Genomic DNA, 25,057 nt, shown 5'->3' on the forward strand with positions numbered 1-25,057 from the left:
GACGCACTGTTATGGGGAATCTGCAGGGTACACACTTATGGGAGGATCTGCGGATGACACACTGTTATGGGAATTTGTGGTGATGAACTGTTATGAGGGCTCTGGTGGCACACTGTTATGGGTGATCTGTGGTGACGCACTGTTATGGGGGATCTGTGGTGACGCACAGTTATAAGGGATCTGTGGTGACGCACTGTTATGGGTGTTCTGTGGTGACGCACTGTTATGCGGAATCTGTGGTGACGCACTGTTATGGGGGATCTGTGGATGACGGAGTTATGGGGGTTACACCAAATATGGCTACAACCAGGGCCGGTGTTAGCACCCGATGTACACGGGCAAGTGCCGGGGCCCTGACGAGACGGGGGGGCCTACTCGGCACCTGAACAAGTTTTTTTTTTATGTATAAGTCCGGGGTCAGTCAACCGCCCTCCGCAAAACATCATAATCACTAGTATCTTTTTTTCCTGTGAAAGCGCGTGGTCCACATGTTACTGCTCATTAAGGTCATATATATGGATACCACCCATTTCTGGATGCTTTAAGTATGTTTTTGGTCATTGTTCTGTTGGAAGACGCAAACCCAGCTTTCTGACACCGGGCACTACAATGAGATCCAAAATCCTTTGGTAATCTTCATATTTCATGATGTCATGTAGACTATAAAGGCACCCAGTGTCAGAGGCAGCAAAATGTCTTTGAACCTCTACCATATTTGACTGTAGGTACTGTGTTCTCTTCTTTGTAGACCTTTTTCAGTAAACAGTAGAATGATGTGCTTTACAAAAAAGTTCTATCTTTGTCTCAACTGCCCGCAAGACGCTTTCCCAGAAGGATTTTGGCTTACTCACAAACTGCAGTCTAAAAAAAGTATCTGTATCAGTAGTGGGTTGCTTTTGGGTCTCCTGCCATACCTTTTCATTTAATTCAAATGTCAACTTATAGTTTGCACTGACACTGATGCAACCGGAGACTGCAAGACAGCCTGAATTTCTTTGGAACTTGATTGGGGCTGCTTATCTTAATCTAGACTATCCTGCGTTGCAACTTTTCATCAATTTTTTCTCTGTCATCCACGTTCAAGGAGATTAGCTACAAAGCAAATATTGAATCACCTCCCATTTTTACCTGGTTTCAGGTGTGATTTTCATATTGTCCACATCTGTTACTTGCCACAGGTGAGTTTGAACGAGCATCGCACGCTTGAAACAAAGTTGCCTATGCACAGTTTTTTTAAGGTGCCAACAATTTTGCCAGGCCCATTTGGGGAGTTTTGTGTGAAATTATGTCCAATTTGCCTTTTTTTCTTTTTTCCTTTTTTTTGTGTGTTGTTCCAATACACACAAATGACGTGTATAACTAAACGTGTAATTTCAATAATTTTCTAAGATAAATACTTCATTTTCTGGAACATGTAATAAATTATATATATAGTGCTTTGTGTATACAGATGTGTATATGCATGCGCTCTGTGCATACGTGTTTTTATATATAATTCTGCTTTGATCGCAATAGTAACTTGAACTTGCGGTTCCTCAAAGCGTGCTAACATTCATTGCAACTAGACCACAACATTGGACTGCAGTTCTTACATTAGTGCAGGAAAGATGTATATCTTTGTACCGTGTTAGCCAGTAGATAGAAAAATATTCAGGATTGAGAGTCCTCAGTAGTTGATACCTTTTAATGGCTAACTGAAAAGATGGTAATACATTGCAAGCTTTCGAGACTACTCAGGTCTCTTCATCAGGCTAGACTAATACAAAATCTGAAGTCACATATTTATGCACAATACAGCCTAGAAAAAATGCAATAGATAAGACAAGTGACGTGAAGCAGAACTATCAATATGGGAGAGGGAGAAAGATAAATATAAACATTGGACCAGTTCATAGATAAGGAGTCTGGATGTTTTATGGTCCTCTGATTGGGGTCTAGTTCTGTGTTGCCCTGCAAGGTTTTAAAAGGAAAGGTAACTTCACATCTCAGAGAGAGAGACGAGTTTGGGAGTACAAATTTATGACGAACTTTGACACTCTCAGTGCTGGAATGAATGTGTCGCATGGATTTATGTCTTTTTACATCAATTAAGGAATTTCCTTTTAAAACCTTGCAGGGCAACACAGAACTAGACCCCAATCAGAGGACCATAAAACATCCAGACTCCTTATCTATGAACTGGTCCAATGTTTATATTTATGTTTCTCCCTCTCCCATATTGATAGTTCTGCTTCACGTCACTTGTCTTATCTATTGCATTTTTTCTAGGCTGTATTGTGCATAATTATGTGACTTCAGATTTTGTATTAGTCTAGCCTGATGAAGAGACCTGAGTAGTCTCGAAAGCTTGCAATGTATTACCATCTTTTCAGTTAGCCATTAAAAGGTATCAACTACTGAGGACTCTCAATCCTGAATATTTTTTACATTAGTGCAGCCATTTGTGTGTTATGTGTTCTTAATTAGGAGTGTCTGTTGTCACTTACAGGAAAACTGTCATTCTTAACTGTGTGTAAGTAGCAGAAGTAGAATTGGGGATTTTTTGTTAATACAGTTGTGCCATCCAGGGACTACCCCATACTGTCACAGCATTGAAGCGTACATCCTTTACATTTAAAGGTGGTGTCCGTTCAAAACTGATAACAAAGTTCTACGTACCCTCCGGTCCTGGGTCTGAAACCGGCCAATCCCTGCAGCACACAGTGTGTACACTGGGAGGATTCATAAGTCTGCAGACATTCAGAGTGACTGCAGACTTATCAGTTTTGAGTAGACAATTCCTTTAAGAGTGTAACACATTTCTTGTGTTTGTGTGGCATCATCTGATTTGCTATTTCTTTTTCTTCACCCTGCATAGTTCACCATTTAAACCCTTGAGGAAGACCTTGCTGCATTTCCCTAGAGCACCTGCCAAGAATTGAATGGAGGTGCTAAGACATATTGAGGTGAGCTCTACCAGACTCCCTGTTTACAATGTCGGCTTAAAGGGGTGTTACATTTAAAATTTAAAAATGGCCAAAGAAAATATATTTTTGGCTGCCAGATGCTTATTTTGCCCGTTCTACACCATGAATCCATGACATTTTGACAAGTGCTGATCCAAATATTATTCCTATTAGGGAAAAGCAACAGGTTTGTTATTTGCAAAAAGAAGAAACAATAGAGGTTTATACCCTTAACTTCCTATAATGAGTATTTGCTGAGTTTTTGTTGCTGCATATTTTGCCTGTGCAGTTCCCATAAGAGGGACTAAAATATAAAAGTTTAAATCAGTTTACTTTCCCCATTCAAAAATAAAATTGTAAAATAAAATTAATAAACATTTAGCTGTATCTGTAAAAACCTGATCAATGAAAATGTAACAATATTTTAACAATAAGATAAACGTTGTAGAGTAATAAAAATTGAAATGCCAAAATATGCAAAGAAAAGAGATCAAAACTTTATATGTACCCTAAAATGGTGGTAAAAACTACAACTCGGTGCATAAAAATGAATTCCCTCCCAAAGTTCCATTGACAGAAAAATTAAAATAGTTATGGCTGCTAGAAATTGTCAATAGAGACAAAAAGTTCTGGTTAAGAATTATTTATTTTTAAGGTGGGCGCGTCTAGACGGCCATGTGAAGAGGACACACTGAGCTTCGCTCTGCACTACAGCCTGTCATTTCCACGGCTATTAGCAGTGAAATATGGATTCCTTGCCCGGAAGGCAGGAGGAAAGTCCCAGAAATAAATGTAGAAGCTTAAAGTGCACTCAGGCATGACAAGAAGCAAGTATCAGGAGGAGCAGAGTGAGCTAGCGTACCTTCCAACATGGAGCTTCCTTCCCCGACATCATGCCAGAGTGAGAGCAGCTGCTGCAGCAAAGCTGGGGAGATTTGCTGGACTCACCTTAGACCCTGAGGACCCTTCAGATTATTTACCACCTGATCCAGTATGCTCTTATGCTCGCAGGGGGAGAAAGAAACAGTCTGTGCTGAGTAGGCAATATGGCTCCGCTCTCACAGCAACAGTTCAACAGGATATACAGAGCACTAACAACACCTATGGAGATCCAGCCAGTGTTTCTGGGCAAGAGGCTACACTACAAGATGTTTTCTCTGCTGTAAAATCCTGCAGCCTCTCTTTAGAAACTCTCAACAAACACATAGGAGGGCTTATTAATCTAATCATGCAAAACATGCAGAAAGAATTATTCTGTTGAGGACCAAATGCCTACTGTACATAAAGATCTCTGGAGAGGTCTTCAGAATATCAATGCTCTTCTCCACAAGGCTGATGATCTAGAGAATAGGCTTCTGCAAAATAAACGTTTAGTTGGGGTTCCTGAAAAAGCGGAAGGTTGTAATTCAATTGATTTTTTTTTTTAATCTTGTGACTACAATGTTAGGCCGGGGTCACACTTGCTAGAAACACGCATGAGTCTCGTGTCTCAATACCTGGGACTCGGGACCAGAGTGAGCGGCTGCATATACAGTGCGTTGCGAAAGTATTTGGCTCCCTGAAACTTTTCAACCTTTTCCCACATATCATGCTTCAAAAATAAAGATACCAAATGTACATTTTTTGGTGAAGAATCAACAAGTGGAACACAATTGTGAAGTTGAACGAAAATTATTGGTTATTTTAAATTTTTGTGTAAAGTCAAAAACTGAAAAGTGGGGCGTGCAATATTATTCGGCTCCTTTAACTTAATACTTTGTTGCGCCACCTTTTGCTGCGATTACAGCTGCAAGTCGCTTGGGGTATGTCTCTATCAGTTTTGTACATAGAGAGACTGAAATTCTTGCCCATTCTTCCTTGGCAAACAGCTCGAGCTCAGTGAGGTTTGATGGAGATCATTCGTGAACAGCAGTTTTCAGCTCTTTCCACAGATTCTCGATTGGATTCAGGTCTGGACTTTGACTTGGCCATTCTAACACCTGGATACGTTTATTTGTGCACCATTCCATTGTAGATTTTGCTTTATGTTTGGGATCATTGTCTTGTTGGAAGACAAATCTCAGTCCCAGTCCTCAGGTCTTTTGCCGACTCCAACAGGTTTTCTTCAAGAATGGTTTTGTATTTGGCTCCATCCATCTTCCCATCAATTTTAACCATCTTCCCTGTCCCTGCTGAAGAAAAGCAGCCCCAAACCATGATGCTGCCACCACCATGTTTGACAGTGGGGATGGTGTGTTCAGGGCGATGAGCTGTGTTGCCTTTACGCTAAACATATCGTTTGGCATTGTTGCCAAAAAGTTCGATTTTGGTTTCATCTGACCAGAGCACCTTCTTCCACACGTTTGGTGTCTCCCCCAGGGGGCTTGTTGCAAACTTTAAGTGACACTTTTTATGGATATCTTTGAGAAATGCCTTTCTTCTTGCCACTCTTCCATAAAGGCCAGATTTGTGCAGTGCACGACTGATTGTTGTCCTATGGACAGACTGTCCCACCTTAGCTGTAGATCTCTGCAGTTCATCCAGAGTGATCAAGGGCCTCTTGGCTGTATCTCTGATCAGTCTTCTCCTTGTTTGAGATAAAAGTTTAGAGGGACGGCCGGGTCTTGGTAGATTTGCAGTGGTATGATACTCCTTCCATTTCAATATGATCGCTTGCAACAGTGCTCCTTGGGTGTTTAAAGATTTGGAAATCATTTTGCATCCACATTCGGCTTTTACCTCCTTTCTACCATCTGACGTACTATCCCGTCCACGGTACCCGTGGACGGGATGGTACGTCACCGCGATCAGTTGATCGTGGCCCGGTGTCAGCAGATTGTCACAGACCGCCCCGGCACATTAACTCTCGGCACACTGCGATCAAACATGATAGCAGTGTACCAGAGGCACAGGGAAGAATCGCGCAGGGCAGGGAGGGGGCTCCCTGCGTGCTTCCCTGAGACCCCCGGAGCAGGTGGTTTTCTCAGTGCCTGCTCTGAGAAAGCCTGCAGCAGTGCCTGTCAGATCGCTGATCTGACAGTGCACTGCAAAGTGTCAAATTAGCGATCTGACACTTTATTTCATATATACTTGCGTATAAGCCGATACTTTCAGCCCATTTTTTTGGGCTGAAAATCCCCCTCTCGGCTTATATGCGAGTCATATACCGGGAGGGTGAGAGGGGGGTGCCAGATCATACTTACACCCCCCCTTGTCTCTGCAGCCACCCGCTTCTCCCGGTCTCAGGCTCCTTCCTTCAGCGGTCACGTGGTACCTCTCATTAAAGCCATAAATATGCGCTTATTCATGTATTTTAATGAGCGGTACCACATGACCGATGAAGGAAGGAGCCTGAGACCGGGAGAAGCGGGGCTGCAGAGACCGCACCAGGAGGGGGTAAGTACAGTTAAGTCCATATATATTTGGACAGAGACAACATTTTTCTAATTTTGGTTCTAGACATTACCACAATGAATTTTAAACAAAACAATTCAGATGCAGTTGAAGTTCAGACTTTCAGCTTTCATTTGAGGGTATCCACATTAAAATTGGATGAAGGGTTTAGGAGTTTCAGCTCCTTAACATGTGCCACCCTGTTTTTAAAGGGACCAAAAGTAATTGGACAGATTAAATAATTGTAAATAAAATGTTCATTTCTAGTACTTGGTTGAAAACCCTTTGTTGGCAATGACTGCCTGAAGTCTTGAACTCATGGACATCACCAGACACTGTGTTTCCTTCTTTTTGATGCTCTGCCAGGCCTTCACTGCGGTGGTTTTCAGTTGCTGTTTGTTTGTGGGCCTTTCTGTCTGAAGTTTAGTCTTTAACAAGTGAAATGCATGCTCAATTGGGTTGAGATCAGGTGACTGACTTGGCCATTCAAGACTATTCCACTTCTTTGCTTTAATAAACTCCTGGGTTGCTTTGGCTTTATGTTTTGGGTCATTGTCCATCTGGAGTTTGAAAAGACGATCAGTTTGGCTGCATTTGGCTGGATCTGAGCACACAGTATGGCTCTGAATACCTCAGAATTAATTCGGCTGCTTCTGTCCTGTGTCACATCATCAATAAACACTAGTGACCCAGTGCCACTGGCAGCCATGCATGCCCAAGCCATCACACTGCCTCCGCCATGTTTTACAGATGATGTGGTATTCTTTGGATCATGAGCTGTACCACATCTTCGCCATACTTTTCTCTTTCCATCATTCTGGTAGAGGTTGATCTTGGTTTCATCTGTCCAAAAAATGTTCTTCCAGAACTGTGCTGGCTTTTTTTAGATGTTTTTTAGCAAAGTCAAGTCTAGCCTTTTGATTCTTGATGCTTATGAGTGGCTTGCACCGTGCAGTGAACCCTCTGTATTTACTTTCATGCTGTCTTCTCTTTATGGTATATTTGGATATTGGTATACCCCAATTTATTCCAGCAATAGATATTCGTCTCTGTTATCCCTCGCTGAGGAATCCATTATCACTAGTTCAGGGCTAACACCCAATCAGAGTGAACCACAGGTCTCTGCCCACAATCACGAATTGGTCAGAAACCAAATCCCTATTGTTAACCAAAAGGCATCTTCAAAACTATATTCTAAACCTTCTCAGTCCCTCTCCAGTAGGGTACCTAGTACTATTCCAGTTTCTATTAACAAGAGTACCAATCAAAGAAATTCTAATACGCTATCTAAGTCTAGTAGAGGAGCAGGAAACCGTTCATTAATTAATAGGGATTTTTTTCGGGTCAGAACCCGAAAACAAAAAGAGGTAAACGGGGGGGGAAACTTACCAAAAAGGTAGTAAGAGAAACACAAAAGGTTCCACAGAAAATATATAATCTCAGTTGTCATCAATTGTCTGAGAATGAGATTTCTCTCTTACAAAAAGGCTTAAAGTTTGCACCAACCAATGAGGCCAAACCATTTCATTTGTATATTGGTATGAAAAAATATCTTCGGAATTTAGCATTAAAAAAGTACTTTCTTAAAAAAGAACGTACTACTATGCACACACAGCAGATTACATCAGGCTTTATACATACTAATTTAGCCAATCCTTCCACCTTAATCCTATCCAGGAATATTCAAGTGCATTTCACACGTTTGATATGTTGGTAACAGGGGATATCAGACGCCTTACCAAGAGGAATTCTAGGTATGCACCACGTAATTTAAATCCTCAAGAAATTAAAGCTATTAAAGACTTGAAAAATAATCATGATATCGTGGTCCGCCCTGCCGATAAGGGTGGGGGTATAGTTATCCTTAGTCAGAATATGTACCAGGAGGAATCCCACCGACTTCTTGGGGACAGTATCACTTATAAAAAACTAGATAGTAATCCCACGGAACAATATATTAGGAAATTAAACTGCCTGGCTTCTAAAGGCAAGTCTTCTGGTATTCTCAATAAAAAAGAGTTTCAATACATTAGGAACAAAAACCCAAACCTGGCGGTGTTTTACCATATCCCTAAAATTCACAAAAGTGTAACATGTCCGCCAGGGAGACCCATCATCTCAGGGATTAATAGCTTAACAGCTAATTTGTCACATTATGTGGATGTGCATTTGCATAAGTGCATGTCCCTAGTACCAGCATATCTTAAAGATACGGGTCATACTATAAAAGTCCGCGATTCAATTAAATGGGATAAAAATTATATACTTGGCACTCTAGACATTAAGTCATTATATACTGTTATCAACCATGAGAAAGGGTGCCAAGCAGCTGAGCATTTTCTCCAATCATTGGGCATACATGATGAACCACAAATTCAGTTCATTGTGGAGTGCATTAAATTCATCCTGCAGCACAATTATTTTGTTTATGAGGGTAATTTTTATCTTCAGACTTGGGGTACAGCTATGGGGACGCAATTTGTCCCAAGCTATGCTAATTTATATGTTGCCAAGTGGGAGGAGTCGCATATTCAGCCTTTTGGACAATTACGTCCAGGCTTAATTATGTGGCGTCGCTTTATTGACGACATTTTGTTTATATGGGAAGGCTCTGAAATTGAGTTAAACACTTTTATTGTTAGCCTTAATGACAACTCTTATGGCCTTGAGTTTACCCCAAACATTAGTACAAGTAGTGTGACTTTCTTAGATTTGAATATTTATGTGGAAAACAACCGACTGATTACCAGATGCCACCGGAAGGAGGTTGACTCAAATAGTTTTATCCATATCACCAGTTGCCACCTTCCGGTCTGGCTCACAAATATACCAAAAGGGCAATACATGAGGATTAGGCGTAACTGTTGTAAAATGGATGATTTTAATAGTGAAGCTGATCATTTAACTCAACAATTTTTGGATAAGGGGTACCCTAGTGCCCTACTTGAACAGGTTCGGCAAGACATTGCCTCTATTTCTAGAGAAAACTTGATCAGCAACACACAATTAAATGACCTTCCAGGCTCTAGTATACAGGAACAGATTTCAAAACTCCCAATCATTACTCAGTTTAACATGGGTTACAATAAGTATGCCAACATTATATGCAAACATTGGCCAATCCTTCAGAAGGATAAAGTGATTGGGGAATTTCTCCCTAGCAACCCTAGATTTGTATATAGGAAGTCACAAACATTAGGGAACCTTGTGGCCCCAACTACAAAGATGGTTTTCAGGGGCCCTCCAGGTCCATGGAAAGCCCTCAATCAAGGCAATACAGGCTTTTTACCATGTGGAGGGTGTTTTGGGTGTATGAACACCTCTTTTAAAAAGATACGCCAATTGACCTTTTCTAACTCCAGTGGCACGATGGAGTTTAATATCACAGAGAACATATCCTGTTTTTCCAGGGGGGTTATATATTGCATCAGGTGCCCATGTAACAAATTGTATGTGGGCCGCACCAAACGTCGTTTGATGGATCGCATCAAAGAACACTTTTCTAACATTCGTAAAGGCTTTATAGGACACACTCTCTCACGCCATTTTAAAGACAAACATAGCCAATCTTTGAAAGGCGTTCACTTTTGCGGCATTCAGGTGGTCCATTATAACCAGAGAGGGGGTGATTTCCTCAAGGCAATGTCTAGAGCAGAGTCCTATTGGATATTCTCCTTGGACAGTTTGGCCCCAAAAGGCCTGAATCACGAACTGGAATTATATGCCTTCTAATATGATTGTAGACAAATGAATACATATGGATGCTTGCATTAGAGGTTTCATGTACCTATTAATTATTTTTAACCAGTTCTTTCACACTTATTCTATTTTTATTACTATTCAAACTGGATTTTTACTATATCTATAAGGGGTATTTATATACAAGTAATTTTAATCATTATCCTCACTAGTTATACTAAGATTTGGTATGCAATAGAACAGCGTTTATAACCAATATTAGTAGTGTGAAATGCATACATAGAGGTTGTTTATGACTGTTTTTATCAGCCATATATACATTATGTGGTTTTATAAATATTTTTTTTTTTTTGGATAGATGCATTTGCCTTCCCCTACCATATTCTCTATATTCATATTTTCAATGTCTGCTTTTTGTATGAGTATTTGCGGTTGGTAGAGCATATTTTATTTTTACGCGCATAGTTTTTCTTTATATTTATATTTGTATTCGATTTTATTCATATTAAAATGTTTAAAAAATTATCAGCATAATAAAGTTATAGTTTTTAACATTCCTTATTATTCTCAATATTACAACCCATTTTTGTGAGGTATACGCTATGGCTGTTCTTTTCTCTTTCTTTTTAAATGTATGATATTATCTTAATCATTAATTAGCCTTCTACTGGGAGGGTGGGGGTGAGTGTTCAATCCAAGAGTTAAACAGGTGTTTGAACATATGCACACTATATATGACAGCAAGGTTTCTCCTTGCGGAGAGTGACATGCCAGCTGTGGCTTGTCAAGGTAAGGAGACTTATTCGCCGTGCAATGCTCCTCTGGGAAAATAATATGCAAATTGCCTCTTCAGAAAGAAAGAGGACTTTTACTCTACAGCGCCACCTATTGGTAGTAGCGATCCTACAAGTCACAATCAACCCTTTAACGAGTCTTGTAGTATGACTTAGGATACAAGCCAAATCAGAATCTCAATTTGCAGACACGGTGTTTCGAGCTGTTGGCTCTCGTCAGTGCAAAGTATGAGATCTGATTTGGCAAGGTGAGAGGCTCTGGACTAGGGCCAGACTATTTACCAGAGCCTCTCACCTTGCCAAATCAGATCTCATACTTTGCACTGACGAGAGCCAACAGCTCGAAACACCGTGTCTGCAAATTGAGATTCTGATTTGGCTTGTATCCTAAGTCATACTACAAGACTCGTTAAAGGGTTGATTGTGACTTGTAGGATCGCTACTACCAATAGGTGGCGCTGTAGAGTAAAAGTCCTCTTTCTTTCTGAAGAGGCAATTTGCATATATATGACAGCTACACTGGGTGAGCAGTAACCCTGATGAAGAAGCACGTTTTGCTTGAAACGCGTAGGTTTTTGGCCCCAGCTAGGCTCCGTAGCCTCAGCCTGTGACGTCACACGCTGTCAGTGCAGGACAGTGTCGGCCCCCCTCAGCTGTGCATCCAGGACGCTACCGGCCGGAGCTATCCTGGCTCTGCCCAGCTCTCTTCATTACTTGCACCCCAGTCAGCTAGTTCATTTACTTCATCCTCCCAGCTTCTCACCTGGTTTTCCAGCATTTCTGTGGATCATTCACTGTGATCAGCACAGCACCTTCATTCAGCAGAGCTAGGGTAAGTTTGTATAAGTCCTTTACCATTCATCAGTGTATCTTGCTGTGGCAGATTTTCATTTTTACGTTATCATCTGTGAATCCTCCTGTGAGCGCGGTGCCTTTCTCTATTTACATATTTGGATATTGATACGCCTACCTCCTGGAGAGTGTTGTTCACTTGGTTGGCTGTTGTGAAGGGATTTCTCTTCACCATGGGAATTATTCTGCGATCATCCACCACTGTTGTCTTCCATCGGCGCCCAGGTCTTTTTGCATTGATGAGTTCACCAGTGCTTTCTTTCTTTCTCAGGATGTACCAAACTGTAGATTATGCCACTCCTAATGTTGTAGCAATTTCTCGGATGGTTTTTTTTCTGTTTTTGCAGCTTAAGGCTGTGTGCCCACAATGCGATTTTTAAGTGTTTTTGCCGCGATTTTTGGCGCGAAAACGCTGCGAAAACGTTTAAAAATCGTGTACAGAACGCACCCCATGCATTCCTATGGCATTCCGCACATGCTGTGCTAATGCTGCACTTTTTTCAGCGAATTGCATCGCGGAAAAAAATCGCAGCATGGTCATTCTTTTGTGCGGAATCGCAAAGAATTGCCGCGATTCCGCACCCATAGGAATGCATGAGAATCGCTTACTTCCCGCATGTGGCTATACCCACCATGCGGGAAGTTAAGCGTCTCATGTGCGGTTGGTACCCACGGTGTGGAGGAGAGGAGACTGTCCTCCAGGCCCTGGGTACCATACCCCTGTAAAAAAAGAATAAAAAATCAGGGTATATTTACCTTCCGACGTCCCGCGCTGCATTCCCGGCCTAAGCGTTCCCAGTAATGCCTTGCGGCAAGGTCCTGTCATGACGTAGTCTCGCGTGACTCTAGCGGTCTCGCGAGATCACTATAGTAACGCGAGACCAACGTCATCACAGGTCTCGCAAGGCATCGCTGGGAACGCTGAGGCCTAGGATGGCAGCGCGGGACGTCGGAAGGTAAATATACCCCGATTTTTTATTTTTTTATCATTTTTAACATTTTATCTTTTACTATTGATGCCGCATAGGCGGCCTCAATAGTAAAAAGCTGGTCACACTTGTCAAACACTATGTTTGCCGAGTGTGACCAACCTGTCAATCACTTTCCAAGCGATGCTTCAAATCGCTTGGAAAGTACTTGAGAAAATCGCGGCAAAATCACGAACAGAATCGCGGTAAAATCGCTGTGAAATCACGTGGAAAAAAATGCACGATTTCTGGGAAGGAGTCCAGTTTTAGTGTGCGTTTTAACACGCAACGTGGGCACATAGCCTAAGGATGGCTTGTTTCACCTGCATGGAGAGCTCCTTTGACCGCATGTTTCCTTCACAGCAAAACCTTCCAAATGCAAGCACCACACCTCAAATCAACTCCAGGCCTTTTATCTGCTTAATTGAGAATGAGATAACGAAGGGATTGCCCACACCTGTCCATGAAATAGCCTTGGAGTCAATTGTCCAATTACTTTTGGTTCCTTTAAAAACAGGGTGGCACATGTTAAGGAGCTGAAACTCCTAAACCCTTCATCCAATTTTAATGTGGATACCCTCAAAAGAAAGCTGAAAGTCTGATCTTCAACTGCATCTGAATTGTTTTGTTTAAAATTCATTGTGGTAATGTCTAGAACCAAAATTAGAAAAATGTTGTCTCTGTCCAAATATATATGGACCTAACTGTATATGCAATATTCACCTGTCCCCGGTCCATCGCTGCACGCTACTCTGTCCTCCATCCTCTGGCTGTGATGTTCAGGTCAGAGGGCGCGGTGACATAGTTAGTACGCGCCACGCCCTCTGCCTGAACGTCACTGACAGAAGACCCGGAAGAGACAGAGCGGGCGCAGCGATGGAGTGGGGACAGATGAATATTGCCAGTGCTGGGGTCCTGAGCCAGCGGCGAGATCAGCACCTGTCCCTGCCTGCTCAGGGCCCCGGCACCTGGCCCCAGCGACGGAAAGGTGAGTATGTCTTTTTTTTTTATTTACAGCAGCGGCGGTGGCTTATGGGGGCATAATATATGGAGCATCTTATGGGGGCAGCATATGGGGGCATTATCTGTGTAGCATATTATGGGGGCAGCATATGGGGGCATAATCTATGGAGCATCTTATGGGGCAGCATATGGGGGCATAATCTGTGGAGCATTTTATGGGGCAGCATAGGGGGGCATAATCTGTGGAGCATCTTATGGGAGCAGCATATGGAGGCATAATCTGGAGCATCTTATGGGAGCATAATCTATGGAGAATCTTATGGGGGCAGCATATAGGGGCATAATCTGTGGAGCAGCATATGGGGGCATAATCTGTGGAGCATTTTATAGGTCAGCATCTATGGAGCATCTTATGGGGCATAATCTATGGAGCATTTTATGGGGGCATAATCTATGGAGCAGCATATGGGGCATAGTCTATGGAGAATTTTATGGGGCATAATCTTTGGAGCATTTTATGAGGCAGCATATGGGGCATAATCTATGGATCATTTTATGGGGCAGCATATGGGGCATAATTCTATGGAACATCTTATGTGGCCATAACCTTTATGGAGCAGCATATGGGGCATATTCTATGGAGCATCTTATGTGGCCATTATTAACCTTTGTGCAGCATTATATGGGGTGTATTTTGTATGGAACATCTTACGGGGCCATCATGAACAGTATGGAGCATTATATGCGGCTCCTGATTCAATGTGGATATTCAAAAACATTTAACCTACTGATGTCTCAATTAATTTTACTTTTATTGGTATCTATTTTAACTTTTGAAATTTACCAGCAGCTTCTGCATTTTCCACCCTAGGCTTATACGCGAGTCAATAAGTTTTCCCAGTTTTTTGTGGCAAAATTAGGGGGTTTGGCTTATACACGAGTATATACGGTATATTGCCCCACACTGGGACAATATAATAAAGTAAAAAAAAAACAAATGTAAAAATAATTTTTAAAAAATCCTAAATTGAAAAAAAAATCCCTAATAAATTCTTTTTTTGTAAATAAAAAAATAATAAAAATCCACATATTTAGTATCGCCACGTCCGTAACGATCCGCCCTATAAAACTGTCCCACTAGTTAGCTCCTTTAGTGAACCCCTTAAAAAAACAAAGTAAAAAACAATGCTTTATCATACCGCCGAACAAAAAGTGCAATAACGCGCGATCAAAAAGACATAAGATATAAATATCCATGGTACCGCTGAAAACGTCATCTTGTCCCGCAAAAAACGAGCCGCCATACAGCGTCATCAGCAAAAAATAAAAAAGTTATAGCTCGCAGAATAAAGCGATGCAAAAATAATTATTTTTTATTTAAAATTGTTTTTATTGTATAAAAGAGCCAAAACATATAAAAATGATATAGATGAGGTATCGCTGTAATCGTACTGACCCGAAGAATAAAACTGCTTTATCAATTTTACCACATGCGGAACGGTATAAACGCCCCCTCCAAAAGAAATTCATGAAATGCTGGTTTTTGTTCATTCTGCATCCCAAAAATCGGAATTAAAAAGCGATCAAAAAATGTCACGTGCCCGAAAATGCTACCAGTAAAAATGTCAACTCGTCCCACAAAAAATAAGACTTCACATGACTCTGTGGGTCAAAATACGGAAAAATTATAGCTCTCAAAATGTGGTGATGCAAAAACTATTTTTACAATAGTCTTTTAGCGTGTGACAGCTGCAAAACATAAAAACCCAGCTAAATAGTAAATCAAGCCCCCCTTATCACCCCCTTAGTTAGGGAAGAATAATATTAAAAAAATGTATTTATTTCCATTTTCCCATTTGGGTTAGGACTGAGATTAGGGTTAGAGGTATGTTGGGGTTTGGGTTGGAGTTAGATTTGGGGGGTTTCCACTGTTTAGGCACATTAAGGGCTATCCAAATGCAACATGGCGTCTGATCTCAATTCCAGACAATTCTGCGTTGAAAAAGTCAAACGGTGCTCCTTCCCTTCCAAGCTCTGCCATGCGCCCAAACAGTGGTTTACCCCCACATATGGGGTGTCATCCTACTCAGGGCAAATTTCATAACAGCTTTTGAGGTCCAATTTCTCCTGTTACCCTTGGGAAAATAAAATATTAGGGGCAAAAATATTTTTGTGGAAAAAATGATTTTTTTTATTTTTATGGCTCTACGTTATAAACTTCTATGAAGCACTTGGGGGTTCAAAGTGCTCACCACACATCTAGATAAGTTCCTTGGGGGGTTTAATTTCCAAAATGTGGTCACTTGTGGGGGGTTTCCACTGTTCAGGCACATCAGGGGCTCTCCAAACGCGACATGGCACCCGATCTCAATTCCAGCCAATTTTGCGTCAAACGGTGCTCATTCCCTTCTGAGCTCTGCCATGCGCCCAAACAGTGGTTTACCCCCACATATGGGGTATTAAGGGTACTCAGGGCAAATTGCACAATAACTTTTGTAGTCCTGTTTCCCTTGGGAAAATAACAATTGGGGGTGAAAAGATAATTTTTGTGGAAAAAATAGGATTTTTTAATTTTACGCTGTACGTTATAAACATGTGAAGCCCATGGGGGTTCAAAGTTCTGACCACACATCTAGATAAGTTCCTTGGGAGTCTAGTTTTCAAAATGGTGTTATTTGTGGGGGGGTTTCCACTGTTTAGGCACATCAGAGGCTCTCCAAATGCGATATGGCGTCAAGCCAATTCTACGTTGAAAAAGTCAAATGGCGCTCATTCCTTTCCGAGCTCTGCCATGCGCCCAAACAGTGGTTTACCCCCACACATGGGGTATCGGTGTACTCAGGACAAATTGCACAATAACTTTTGGGGTCCTGTTTCTCTTGGGAAAATAAAAATAGGGGATGAAAAGATCATTTTTGTGGAAAAAATATGATTTTTAAATTGTACGGCTGTATGTTATAAACTTCTGTGAAGCCCTTCGGGGTTCAAAGTTCTCATAACCACATGTCTAGATAAGTTCCTTGGGGGGGTCTAGTTTCCAAAATGGGGTCACTTGTGGGGGTTTCCACTGTTTAGGCACATCAGGGGCTCTTTAAACGTGACGTGGTGTCCGATCTGAATTCCAGCCCTCCTTCCCTTTCGTGCTCTGCCATGCGCCAAAACAGTGGTTCCCCCCCAAGTATCAGAATACTCAGGACAAATTGCACAATAACTTTTGCAGTCCAATTTCTCCTGTTACCTTTGGTAAAATAAAAAAAATTGGACCTGAAGTAATTTTTTTGTGTTTTGCAGGCGCCAGGTCCCGCCCCACAGTGTGTTATGATGTATTCCCACTGCGGAGCTGGGAATCTGGGGCCTGCAAAACGCGCAGGCGCAATAGCCTGATGTCAGTTCCAGGGCAGTGCGCATGCCCGAAAACTGTTGCCGGCAGGCGCCTGCGCTGTGCCATGTAACTACGACAGGAAAGCAGGAGGAGGCGGCGCAGGGAGGGCATGATTGATGGCGGGGAGGCGGCTGCTATAGGGGGACGCACCATACCTATGGGACGTATTACAGGTATTTGGACCTATTTATAAAAATTAATATTTGGGCGTTCCTGTGGATCAGAAACAGAAGAGCCACCTTCACAGAATGCAGCCTTAGTACTGCTGAAGGTGGCTCTTTTACTTAAAAACGCCCTGGGTGAGTGACAGGTTCCCTTTAAACATTAAAAAAATTCCTGTGAAGCACCTGAAAGATTATTGAACTTCTTGAATGTGGTTTTGAGTACCTTCAGGGGTGCAGTTTTTAGAATATTATCAATCTGGGGTATTTTCTATCATATAGACCCCTCAAAGTGACTTCAAATGTGATGTGGTCCCTAAAAAAATGGTGTTGTAAAAATGAGAAATCGCTGGTCAAATTTTAACCCTTATAACTTCCTAACAAAAAAAAATGTTTGGTTCCAAAATTGTGCTGATGTAAAGTAAACATGTGGGAAATGTTACTTATTAAGTTTTTTGTGTGCCGTATCTCTGTGATTTAAGGGCATAAAAATTAAAAGTTAGAAAATTGCAAAATTTTCAAAATTTTCACCAAATTTCCTTTTTTTTTCACAAGTAAACTCAAGTTATATGAATGAAATTTTATCAGTATCATGAAGTACAATATGTCACAAGAAAATGTCAGAATCACTAGGATCCATGGAAGCGATCCAGAGTTATTACCTCATAAAGGGACAGTGGTCAGAATTGTAAAAATTGGCCCGGTCATTAACGTGCAAAACACCCTTGGTGTTAAAGGGGTTAAACTTCTCCACAACAGTATCACGGACCTGCCTGTTGTGTTCCTTGGTCTTTATGATGCTCTCTGCGCTTCAAACAGAACCCTGAGACTATCACAGAGCAGGTGCATTTATACTGAGACTTGATTACACATAGGTGGATTATATTTATCATCATTAGTCATTTAGGACAACATTGGATCATTCAGAGATTCACAATGAGCTTCTGAAGTGGGTTTGCTGCACTGAAAGTAAAGGGGCCAAATAATATTGCACGCCCCACTTTTCAGTTTTTGACTTTCCACAAAAATTTAAAATAATCAATAAATTTTGTTCAACTGCACAGTTGTGTTCCATTTGTTAAAGATACCAAATGTAAATTTTTGGTGAAGATTTATGTTTAACCCCTTCACTAATTCTCTAGATAGTTGCCACCTTCCCAAATGGCTTCTTAATGTTCCTAAGAGTCAGCTTATTAGAGCACATAGAAATTGCTCTAAACAGCAAGATTTTGAAAAAGAAGCCGAGTACATGAATATCAAGTTAAAATATAAGGGTTATGATGTAAAATCATTGGAAAAAACTACAGAAATGGTTAGAAAAATACCAAGAGACCAACTACTGGACCCTATAATAAAACGCAATCCTAATGATTTTTTTGCTAAAAATGAAATTCTGATTATTTTACAATACAATTCCAATGTCAGGATTATTAGGAATATTGTTAGTAGATATTGGAATATCTTACAAAATGACAAAATTATTGGGGAATTATTGCCCATGCACCCTAGATTTGTTTTTCGGAAGGCAAATAATCTTGGGAATTTGATAGCACCTTCAATCCCAAGGGTTCCAAATGGTATAACTAATGGTGAACGAAACCTTCTAAGTGGCTTTTTCCCATGTAAGAAATGTGGACCATGTAAAAAATTAAATACTAAGAAACAAAAAATGATCACCAATAAAGGTATTGAGAATAATATAACTGACTTTATTGATTGCAACACAAAAGGGGTTATCTATGGGGTAACTTGCCCATGTGGTAAATTATATATTGGAAGAACTATCCGTCTAATGCGGGTACAAATTGCTGAACATCTTCGCAATATTATTAACAAATTTACTGGTCATCCTCTCTCTAACCACTTTCTTACACATCATGGAGGCTCTATTAGGGGAATTACGGTAACCGGTATTAAAACATTTAAGAAAAGCTGGAGAAAAGGTAACTTCATTGAACAAATGTCAAAAGTAGAAAGTGAGTGGATATTTAAAATGAACACGCTTAGACCAAATGGCTTGAATAGCGAAATTGAATTATTTGCTTTTAATAAATAGGATAAATACATTATATGGACTGGGTATATATATATATGTGTCACCTCTATGACAGGAATCATCCCTGAGGAAGGAAGCAGTAAGCCTCCGAAACGCGTAGGATTGGTTGTTGGTTCTGTCAGTCTTTCTAAGCCGGTCACGTGACTCAACACGTGACTGTGACGTCACGCAAGGTCCTGTACCTTGCCGGCATTAACTGCGTCCCCCGCTGCATGTCCCACTACTAACGGGTAGCGCAACAACGGGGGAATTGGGCGATTGCTACCGGCCGGAGCATCGCCCGGTATCATAATAGAGGTGACCCTTTTTGGATTTTACCCAGCATTAGCCTGCATTCTTTCGGATCGTGCATTTTTTGGACTGAGAAATATACCACCACTGGAATTCATCAAAACCTATTAGGAGAGGAGTTGCTATGTGCTGAATCCAAGACCGCCATTATTGCCCATGGTATGAACAGTAACCTGGACGGTCAGTATGATGTCTTTTCCTTGGTGATAGACGCATTTATGTATATTGGACATTGAGATTGATTGTATTTTTTAAACTGTTATATAGTTTCTATAGCGAGATATATATTTATAATACACCCCCACAGCTATTAAGGGGTATCATTATTATTGCATACAGATTGGCATTTATTTTACTTTCTTTAGAGAGAGTGGTTCTATGTGGGTATCACTAGCGCAAATTTCTGCTTTATTTTTAATTGTTTTAATATTCAGACAAATAGGTGGCATAGTCTGTTAATTTGCAGCTGTCATACCCCCACTCAGCGCCGTTGGTTGTTAAAAAATATTTTTTCATTTGTGAAAATAAAAATAACGTATTTTTTCAACAACCATCATCTTTTAGTCCCCATTTTTTTATTTTCCCAAGGGTAACAGGAGAAATTGGACCCCAAAAGTTGTTGTTCAATTTGTCCTGAGTACGCTGATACCTCATACGTGGGAGAAAACTACTGTATGGGCACACGTCAGGGCTCGGAAGGGAAGTAGTGACGTTTTGGAAAGCAGACTTTGATGGATTGGTCTGCGGGTGTCATGTGCATTTGGAGAGCCCCTGATGTACCTAAACTATTGAAACTCCCCACAAGTTACCCCATTTTGGAAACTAGACCCCCCATGGAACTTATCTAGATGTGTGGTGAGCACTTTGAACCCCCAAGTGCTTCACAGAAGTTTTACTAGGCATTGCTCCTACTAGCCAGTTTCCTACTCCACACTGATGAGGGGCAATACCCCGAAACAGCTGTCTGTGGATGGATACCATGTTTTGGCATAGGTGGTTTCCTTCATTGGAGACTGCCCTTCCCGTGGTTGTTCCTTCCCGGTGAAAGACTTGGCTAGTCATTGCTTGCATTGAGAAACATGTGATGGTGTCTCCGCGGCTGATTGATTTACATATAACGCCTGGGCATGAAAATAAAAAAATCATTTTCTTCCGCAAAAATGATATTTTTGCCCCCAATTTTTTATTTTCCTAAGGGTAACAGGAGAAATTGGACCCCAAAAGTTGTTTTGTAATTTGTCCTGAGTAGGCTGATACCCCATATGTGGGGGTAAAACACTGTTTGGGCGCATGGCAGAGCTTGTAAGGGAAGGAGCACCATTTGACTTTTTCAACGCAGAATTGTCTGGAATTGAGATCAGACGCCATGTTGCCTTTGGAGAGCACCTGATGTGCCCAAACAGTGGAAACCCCCCCAATTATAACTCCAACCCTAACCCCAACACACCCCTAACCCTAATCTCAGCCCTAACCCTAGCCCTAACCCTAGCCCTAACCCTAACCCTAGCCCTAACCCTAACCCTAACCCTAGCCCTAACCCTAACCCTAATGGGAAAATGGAAATAAATACATTTTCTTTTAGTTTTATTATTTTTCCCTAACTAAGGGGGTGACAACAGGGGGTTTGATTTACTATTTATGGCGGTTTTTATGTTTGGCAGCTGTCAGACACTAAAAGACGCTTTTTATTGTAAAAATAGTTTTTGCATCACCACATATTGTGAGCTATAATTTTTCCGTATTTTGACCCACCGAGTCATGTGAGGTCTTATTTTTTGCGGGACGAGTTGACATTTTCATTGGTACCATTTTCGGGCACGTGACATTTTTTGATAACTTTTAATTCCGATTTTTGGGACGCAGAATGAACTAAAACCAGCGCTTCATGAATTTCTTTTGGGTGGTGCGTTTACACCGTTCCGCGTGCGGTAAAATTGATAAAGCGGTTTTATTCTTCGGGTCAGTACGGTTACAGCGATACCTCATTTAGGTCGTTTTTTTATGTTTTGTCGGTTTTTTGCAATGAAAACAATTTTATATAAAAAATAATAATTTTTGTATCGCTTTATTCTGCGAGCTATAACTTTTTTATTTTTTTGCGGATGATGCTGTATGGTGGCTCGTTTTTTGCGGGACAAGATGACGTTTTCAGCGGTACCATGGATATTTATATGCGTCTTTTTGATCGTGCATTATTGCACTTTTTGTTCGGTGGTATGATAATAAATCATTATCTTTTGCTTCGTTTTTTATTTTTAATTTTTAAGGGGTTCGCTAAAGGGGTTAACTAATGGGACAGTTTTATAGGGCGGGTCGCTACAGACGCGGCGATACCAAATATGTGTACCTTTATTGTTTTTTGTTTTTTTATTTTGAAAAAATGGATTTATTGGGGAATATTTTTTTTTTACTAATTTATTTAGCGATTTTTTTTTTAAATTATTTTTAACACTTTTTTTTTTTTTTTTACTTTATTACCTTGTCCCAGGTAGGACATCACTGTCCTGTGACAGATCGCTGATCTGTCACATCACAGATCACTGTGACAGATCAGCAATCTGTCACAGGCAGTTCTGCAGACTTCCTCATGCCTGCGCTTTGCAGGCAGTGAGGAAGTCAGCTCCCTACAGGCCCCCGAAGGCCCCCGTCACCATCTTGTATCCGGGGGCCTGTAGGGAAAGAGACCCCCGCAGCAGCGCTGCACATTGCGCTGCCGTGGGGGGCTCAGGGAAGCAAGGAGGGAGCCCCCTCCCTGCCGATGCTTCCCTTTAACCCCCGGTACCCCGCGATCGCGTTTGATCGCGGTATACAAGGGGTTAACGTGTCGGGGCGGTCCGTGACCGCTCCTGACACATTGTGCCGGGTGTCAGCTGTGATAATCAGCTGACACCCGGCCGCGATCAGCGGCGCTCACCACGTGGGCGCCGCTGATCGCTGGGACGTAATATTCCGTCCATGGTAATTAGGTCCAGGGTCACATGGACAGAATATTACGTCCCTTGTAGGTAAGGGGTTAAAGCATGATATGTGGGAAAAGGTTGAAAAGTTCCATGGAGCCGAATACTTTCGCAAGGCATTGTATTTCTGTGCAGCTGAGCGCTCTGGTCCAAGTGCTGGCGGCAGTGCCGGGTATTGAGACGCGAGACTCGTGCAAGTTTCTCGCAAGTGTGACCCCGGCCTTGAGCAAAGACACTATCTCAATTTTTTTGCAATTGAAAAACCTGACAACATGTCCTTTGCCCCCGGCAGCTCCCCCAAGGCCTGTACTCATCAAATTACTACATTTTAAAATGTAGATCTTATACTACGAAAGGCCAGGGACCACTCTTACCATCGATGGAAGAAAAATATCCATTTATCCTGAGTTTTCAACAGAAGTTCAGAACAAGAGGGCCAAGTTATGGGATCTAAAAAGAAGGTTCTGTGAAAAGCAAATTTCCTTTTATATGATCTACTCCACTCCACTCAGGGTGGTTGCCCTGGGTGGAATTCATATGTTTGACTTTGCTCCAGATGCTTTATCATGGTTGGACGCCAATGAGAGATCTCTGCGAAATGGAGCTAGATGAGAGACTTCTAGAGGCAGTTTTCTCCAAATATTTTTCATATTCCATTATGAAAAAGTGCCTATACTATGCTTGTTTTGCCAACATCTGATTATGCTCAGCTATTTCACTATGAGCGGAAAGTGTTGAGTTATGATAATATATGTACCTACATTATTGTACATACAAACTATTCTTTTAAGGGCAGTCAGGTTGGTAATTAGCCTAAATTATATTAAACGGACCCTGTCTGCAGCATTGTGCACAGTAACCTACAGACATTGTCAGGTCGGCGCCGTTATACTGATTAAAATGATAGCTTGGTTGATGAAATCCGTCATGTGGTTCTTTAATCTTTATTTTCAGTTTTATGTTAATGATATGCTCGTGCTTTGGGGGCGGCCTGTGGGGGGCTCTTCATGCGGTGCTGTGATTAGGTATTCATAATGAAGACTGCTGACAGGTCAGTAATCCCCTCAGTGACCTGCCCCTTAGTTTACATAATGAATATTATATATCCATTTTGAAAAAAAAAAAAAAAAACCTTCTGCAGGCAAGCACCAGCGGTGTCACCTGCGCTACAGCATAATTGCATATGTACTGTGTATATAATTAATATATTTCAGATTATCCTGATATTCCCAAAAAAATATGCATTTGAAAATGGCGCCTGCACAGTAGCAGCTATCAGAGATCCGGTAGCTGCTACTGTGCATAATGTGCTACCGGCGGTGCCATCTTGCTAGTGAAAACAAATTTCTCCTCCAAGATGGCAGTAGCACCTATTGCGCAGGCGCCAGTTTGCTAGAAAAGAAAAAAAAAAACACATTTCCTCCTCCAAGAGAGCGGCGGCGCCATCTTGGAGGAGGACTTTTTTTTTTCCCTCTATTAAGATGACACTGTCGGCTCCTGCGCAGTAATAGCTATCAGATCACTTCTGTATATACACCGATAGATGCTACTGCGCAGGTGCGGCGGGTACCATTTTCAAATGCATTATTTTTTTTTTGGAACATCAGGATGACCTGAAATATTTTAATTATATGCACAGCACATATGATTATGCTGCAGCGCAGGTGCCATGGCTGGCGCCTAACTGCCTGCAGAATGTTTTTTTTCACTATGTATGTATAATATTCATTATGTAAACTAGGGGGCAGGTCACTGACCTGTCAGAAGCCATACTGGTGAATACTAAATCAGAGCACCAGTATGGCTTCTGACAGGATTTTTTGTATGACTTATCCTGTTCTAAAATCACATACTACTTAATATAGCGCATATCAGTAATGTGATAGCTTGGCATGTCACAGACTTGGGGAAAGTGGTCAAAGAGAGAGGCTGAAAATGTTGGATCCAAGAAACACATCATAAGTACCTAGAAGGGATATAGAGCGCACATAGGGTCTTATCCGAGATAAAAGGAACATTCGTGAGGGATAATCAAATTCACTCACCTATTTTGGTTGTGTGAGACACAACCACTGCACTTAGCATTGGCGGCTGCTGCAAGCCCCGATGTGATGATCCTTTGCTAGGTGAAGAGAATTGGCATCAGACTGCACTGCTCGCCTGTCAGGTTGATGTACCAGAGGATTCCAAGTGGATGTAATAGAAAATAGAATATTTCTACACGATTCATGGTGATCACACCACTTCCTCGGGACAGTCTATCAGTCTATAGACAGTAGTAATCCCATCATCCGACTAATGTGTTGAATGTAAAAAAAAAATGAACATACAACATGCAGAACATACAACATACAGAACATATAACATATAGAACATACATAGAGCATACATACAGAACATATAACATACAGAGCATACGTATAAGATACAGCACATATAACATACAGAACATACATGTAAGATACAGAACATATAACATACAGAACGAACATATAACAAACAACATATAACATACAGAACATACATGTAAGATACAGAACATACAACATATAATATACAGAACGAACATATAACAAAGAACATATAACATACAGAACACACAACACATAACAGAGTA

The sequence above is a fragment of the Dendrobates tinctorius genome, unplaced genomic scaffold, assembly GCF_039654945.1.
Source record: "Dendrobates tinctorius isolate UK_male_01 unplaced genomic scaffold, ASM3965494v1 ptg000034l, whole genome shotgun sequence".
NCBI lineage: Eukaryota > Metazoa > Chordata > Amphibia > Anura > Dendrobatidae > Dendrobates > Dendrobates tinctorius.